Consider the following 6,327-nt stretch of genomic DNA (forward strand, 5'->3'; position numbering starts at 1 on the left):
AGTGAACAGAAAGAGGACTGAGGCCCCACCAGAGCTGAAGTGTACCAGAAAGAGAACTGAGTCCGCTTTCAAATGAATTGACAAAGTGAAGACAAAATGAACTGAGTTCCTTTTTGTGTCCACTTTTAGAGGACTGAGTTTGGTCCGTTTATATGTGAAAACACCCGAATACAAACATGGATGGGCAAGTAGCTATGTTGGCATTATGTTCACGCAAAAGCAGCAGCTGATGTTAAACTGGGTTGAGGGTCCCTTTAAGGTTGTGAGCTGCAGTGAATACTTCACATGCAGTGTTGAGATGTGGGAGAAGAGAAGAGTGGAAAGTGGATGTCCGTGGGATTTATTTCTTCCCGCTGCTCAACATGCTAAAATAGCAGCAGAGAATCATATTAAAAAAATTAGCTTTTTGTATGTTCTCTGTGTATTCCCTGGCACTCCCTCCACCTGTTTGGAACTATATTTGACTGATAGTCCTGTCAAGTCAATTTGTCATTGTGATGCCACAACTTGAGTAAACAAATTCACTGATCTGTGTAAGACGGCCTTGCCTTGTCTAACTGATTTAAATGGCAAAGTAAACCAAAACCAGCAGCCATTTTGCATCTACTTTGTAGAAACTTTGACGATTGAAAAACAATGTGATGAATACTTTTAAATGTCAAAAGGAAGCATTTTTTTGTTTTTGTTTTGAGCAAGCGCCAAAGTGGAATCTCTCAACATACCGCATGTGATTTCCTGCACAGACATACCGCAAAGTGCAACTGTATTCACTTTTACAAGATTTCCAATATAAGATATATCCTCTCTATGTGCTCTTACACACAACTCTTTTGTCAAATACAATAATGAGCTAATAAAAAATGGTTAAAACCAATTCCTATTATAATACATGTAATAAAATACAAACAAATGCGGCTTGGTTGCTTGCCATTCTGACTGACCAAAGTGTTGGTGATAATGTATATAAATGATCAGGTCGTGACAACATCATGCTGAAGTATTTTGTAAAACACAGAGAGTTGTTTTTTTATAAACAGTGGAAGCTATGTGAGACGGCTGAAGGAGACATGCCTCTACTTACTAATATATACTTCTACTCTGTCCATGGTAGCTGTACCAATGCGTTAATCAACAGAACTGCTTAAAAACAATTTAGGTTGGAAATGAATGATACACACTAAGAAATAACTGTGTGCATGGAACTCATTTGAGCAGCACTTAGTACACTCTACTTTGACACAAGCTGTTTCCATGAGAGAATGTTTTAAGTTAAGATGTATTAAGTTATATATATCAAGATGTTACCTCATGTCTCAAATATGCCGACAGGAAACAGTTTTCATCAGAAATTAAAAGCATTAATAATTTATTATTCCAAGAGCTTTCAGTACCCTCTAGTGGTTTTATAAATAATTTCTTCTCCGGAAACAACACAACATTGTATGGCAGTTGAAAGGACGTGTTTATGTTCAGGAACAAAGTTGGAAGTAGGGTGATGTTATATTACTGGAAAATAAACAGTTATAGCTAAATGTAATGTAATGTAATGTTATTACATTTGGACAAGCTCTTAACATTATCCAACAGTTGCCAAATGCCCAGCTGAAGATCATAAGTACTATATGTAACAAATCTTTGCTGGGACGGTAGAGTGTGCTAAATGTATTTCTGTAATCCTTGAGAACAATTAAAAAGAATAAAAACCTCACGCTTTTCTTCCATGCCAGATAATTAGTTGTGGTTGTGACCCTTGTCATTCTGAATTGACATGACCAGGGATTGACCTGTGTTGACTGGGTTGGTTTGAATGGATGAATGAAGGGTTGAAAGGTCAGAATCTGGTCTGACCCTGGTCATTGGTGAGAAAGATGTTTAACTGTGACGTAAATGGAAGCCAGAAAACTTCTGGCTTGATATTCAGTGAATAAACAATGAAGAAAACTTTTTGTTTGTTTCTTGTTCCTCATTAAAATGGACTCTACGGGTGTATTTTGTCATTATTCAGATCATTAAGTGGCCATACATTTGTTTTGCTCTATTAGTTTTGTTTTGTTTGTTAGAAAATAATAAGGCCCCAGGTTGAAGAGGTGAGAGGCGTTAGAGAGAGAAAGAGCGAGAGACAGTGTGTGTGTGTGTGTGTGTGTGTGTGTGTGTGTGTGTGTGTGTGTTGTACGTAGCCCAGGGACCAGTGACAAAAACATCATACATTCACACCTCTAATTGAAGGCTGTTGCATCATATCATCGAACTGGAGACATAATTATGAAGACACTTAAGTGAGCATTTGGATCAACATACATTTAACTTTTGAAACAAGAAAAAATATATATATATGCTAACTTAGTTTATATATATATATATATATATATATATATATATATATATATATATATACTAACTTAATTTTTTAGATGTTAAAAAGTATATAGTGTAGTAATCTAGTAAATATTTATGTATATATAATGGTATTTTTTTGGTAGTTTATTTAATACTGTTGTATACAATTTTTTTTACTGTGCTCTTAAGTACATATTGCATGGTGTTTGTGTGAAGTTATGACCTCAAGATGACCGAGGTGTTCATTGTGGGAGAAAACAGTCAGCTGTAGGGAGGAAGTGTCTCCTGTGTCTGGCAGATAATGGCTGAAACTGATCAAAACCAGTTCCGTTCTTCACTAGTTGCAGCAATACTTTTCTGTCACCCTGTTCTTGACCCCTGTGGGTCACCTGAGGTGTATAAAGATGAGACCACAGTCTTCACACAGTATCATTGCTTGACAGACCTTTGTGCTGTATGCTCTGATCGTTTCTGCAGGAAGCCTTTTTTGTCAATAAAATACTCAAAGACAAACTTCGTATCTTTTGATCATCTTTGTTAACAGAATTTCCACCAAATAGGTCCTGTAATGTCTGACGGCGTTTACAGTGATTTTTGTTTTTACTGTGTAATACAGCGTAAGACTGCTAAAGGAACAGCACATAGCTTGTTGTTACCATATAATTACAGCGTTATTAAAGCGCAGCAAGGGTGTAAGAAGAGGGAACAGTGGATACTTTATAATACAGCCAGCGCCCCCAATCTTACAGTGTAATTGAAGGAGGTCACTGTCTCATATCAGTCCTGTGTTAATGTGTTCTGACTGTATTATGTTAGTTTTTTTGACCTTGGATGACAATACAAGCCTTCCATAGCTTTGCACTTAAGAAAGGTACATTTGTTTTCTACCCCAGTCTATGCTGATGCTGCAGCACTGGAGGCAGTTTTCAAGTGTGTCGACCTATTTCAAAAGTGAATGTTATTCAAAATGAGAATGAAGTCATCGCATAATAAACACCTGGAGTTGGATGTAGCTTGGCTGCCGATTACAAGACTGTAAGAAACTGAAACAACTATGGCATGTAAGGTGAAAAGTAGGTGCACAGTGTAATGTCCCCTTAAATACCTACCGTAAATATTTACAGTATAAGTCGTTTCTTCCTTCCTTTGAAATACCCAATTTTTACTCCTTTGTACTCTTACACCCACATTTAAGTACCAGTAGGAACCGGTAAGTATTTTATACGTACTGATTCATAAGACGATATTGCACCATAACTTAAGAGAACTTAGACAGCAAGGGTGGGGTAACTACACAGTGAGTTGCGAGCTGTATTCTCAAGTGTTACTGAAGCATTTTTGAGAAAGAATGACATTTTTCCTTCAGTATTTAGCAATAGTCAGATTTATGCTGTGTTATCGATTTACAAATTAAATGAACTTCACTGTCAGACATTTACACTCAAAATAGTGTGTATAAGCTATATTTAAAGCTAAGGTAAGCTAACATCTGGAATAGGGGTGTTCTTCTGTCTGATGTGATTGGGGAGGGCATTCCAGAGGCAGGGTTGAGTCCAGCGGGGTGGTGTAGGAGTTAGAGATGGTGTCCATGAGCTTGATGAGTTTGTTGATGGTGGAGAAAAGGGTTTTGGGGCTGTTGGAGGCAGATTGGATGATGGGTGATGGATGATGAGTAGTGGGTGGAGTGAGCACTGTTGAGAGTATCTTTGTATTGTTGTTGGTGGAGTTCGTAGGCATCCAGGTGTACATCGAGACAGGTTCTGTTTGCGAGTCTTTCCAGTTGATGGCCCTTGGCTTTGAGATTAAAAAGAGAGTGGTTGTGCGTCCTGGTAGCTCAACCGGTAGCACAGGCGTCCCATATACAAAGGCTGAGTCCTTGCCACAGCGGCCACTGGTTCGAGTCAGACCTGTGGCCATTTGCTATATGTTGTTCACCTTCTCTCTCTCTGCACTTCACTATCATAAAGGCATGAAAAGCCCAAAAATATAACTTAACTGTGTTTGATGACACAATTGTGTACCATGCACACCATGCAGCACAGCAAGTCTAGCAGGTTGAAGTTACAGCTTTCTCCTGCAAGTATAGGACAATTTATTTGACTCTACTGGCCAGTGTGGCATGTGATCTCCATAATTTACTTGATTAAAACTGCATTTACGTGCATTTTTCCTAAGCTGAACTAAGTAGTTCAGTTGCCTACACCTAACCAGGTAGTTTTACTTCAATTCACAATGTTAAAGAGCCTACGAAATGATATTTTGTTCGTGTTATTGGGCTTGGTATATGATAGAGGTTGCATTTCTATTGTGAAATGTGCCATATATATTTTTTTATTATTGATGTATTCTTAATAAATCACGATCATAACAGCATAAAAATGACTTCCGCTAACAACAATCGGTCGCTGCGCCGGGAACATCCACTTTGGCAATGTTCGGGCGATGACGTCACAAGTAGAACACAACCGCCAGTGTTTGTCTGCGTTGACGCGTCCAACAAAGACTGCTGTCAATTATTATGAGAAAGAATGGAAAATAATAGATCGGCAAGAATAATTGGCAAGCGATGTGTTGTATGGGGCTGTCTCCAAATCTAGCTTTCTGTGGCCAAAAGATGATAAAATGTCGCGTTTATGAACAAGACAAGTGCGTCGATGAAAACGATGATTTGTGGGCAGCACTATGAGAGATCGTGTTTCAAACAAACTATGCTCGCCAAGGAAATTAGATTCAAAAAGAGTTTAAAACTGAACGCAGATGCTGTGCCTACAATTCTTCGCGTGCATGTGACGTCACGCTTATTTCCAAAACCGGAAGTCAGCCATGTTGGATGATATACACAACCAAGATGGCGGCTGTTCATGTGTGAGTTGCTGCAACGCTTCGTAATTTTCTTTGTATTTAAACGTCTAAGATTGAAAGAAAATGCCAACCTTGTGCGCAGTGTATAATTGTGGTAATAACGCTACTCGTGACCCAGAGAAACGGTTCTTTAGATTTCCTAAAATCATCAAAAACAACGATCCACAAAAGAGGAATGAATTACTGTCTACCGAACGCCGTAAGAACAGAAGCAGCAATGCCAAATAAAACGTCTCAATATCTTCATTAGATGAAGCCACCAGATTTGTTCTCGTTTTACCTCTGGACTGACTAGGTGTTTTACTGTCTCTCACCTCACAACCAAGTGTTTTTTGTCTTTTTTTGGCCGAGGTAAAATCCATATCGCTGACTGGTAAATAAGGCACTTTCTTTACATGTGATGGCAGCCATTTGTTCTTTTCTTCTTTGCATGTTTTTGTTTTGCTTATTCTTGAGCCTACTTCCCTTGCGAAAAACAAAGCACCAATGTGAGAACATGCTTCGCTTAATCCCGCCATACAATCACAGTGTGCGAGGATAATATTGCCGCTCTTCTCACTCACAAACCACGGCTTGAGCGGTGTATCTCGAGATCTTTGAGAGTGATTTACACGGGCATGGACGAGCATCCTGTCATCTTTCACTGGTTTGATAAGAAGACTACCAACCCAGCCAGAAGCAAAGAAATTATAAGCATCTAAGCTCTTGTATGCCTTCATTTGTGCGTTGGTTGCCCACGACGTTTGTAGCACAAGATAGTTCACAATATCAGGATATTTAATCGGTGGTAATGAATCTAAATCCTCAATATAATCCGACAGATTTAGCGTGTACGGGTCAAGGCTGCAAATTTGGACATTTTCTCTGAATCTTGCCTTTGCAGAGGACTCCAGAGAGTCAAAATACTTCGAAGAAGTCGGAGTTGTATTGTTGTAGTTGTTCGCTTTAGACGCCATTTTTTATTTGTATATCCTCCAACATGGCGGCGCACACATACGTCACACAGTTTTGTCATGTGATTGCACACGAAGAATACTGCCGAGACCCCAGCCAGCACAAACCACCATGCCGATTCAAACACCTCCGCTGATGCAGAGTCCTCCACCAAAGAGACGACGAAATGCATTC

This window comes from Cottoperca gobio, chromosome 24, assembly GCF_900634415.1.
Source record: "Cottoperca gobio chromosome 24, fCotGob3.1, whole genome shotgun sequence".
Taxonomy (NCBI): domain Eukaryota; kingdom Metazoa; phylum Chordata; class Actinopteri; order Perciformes; family Bovichtidae; genus Cottoperca; species Cottoperca gobio.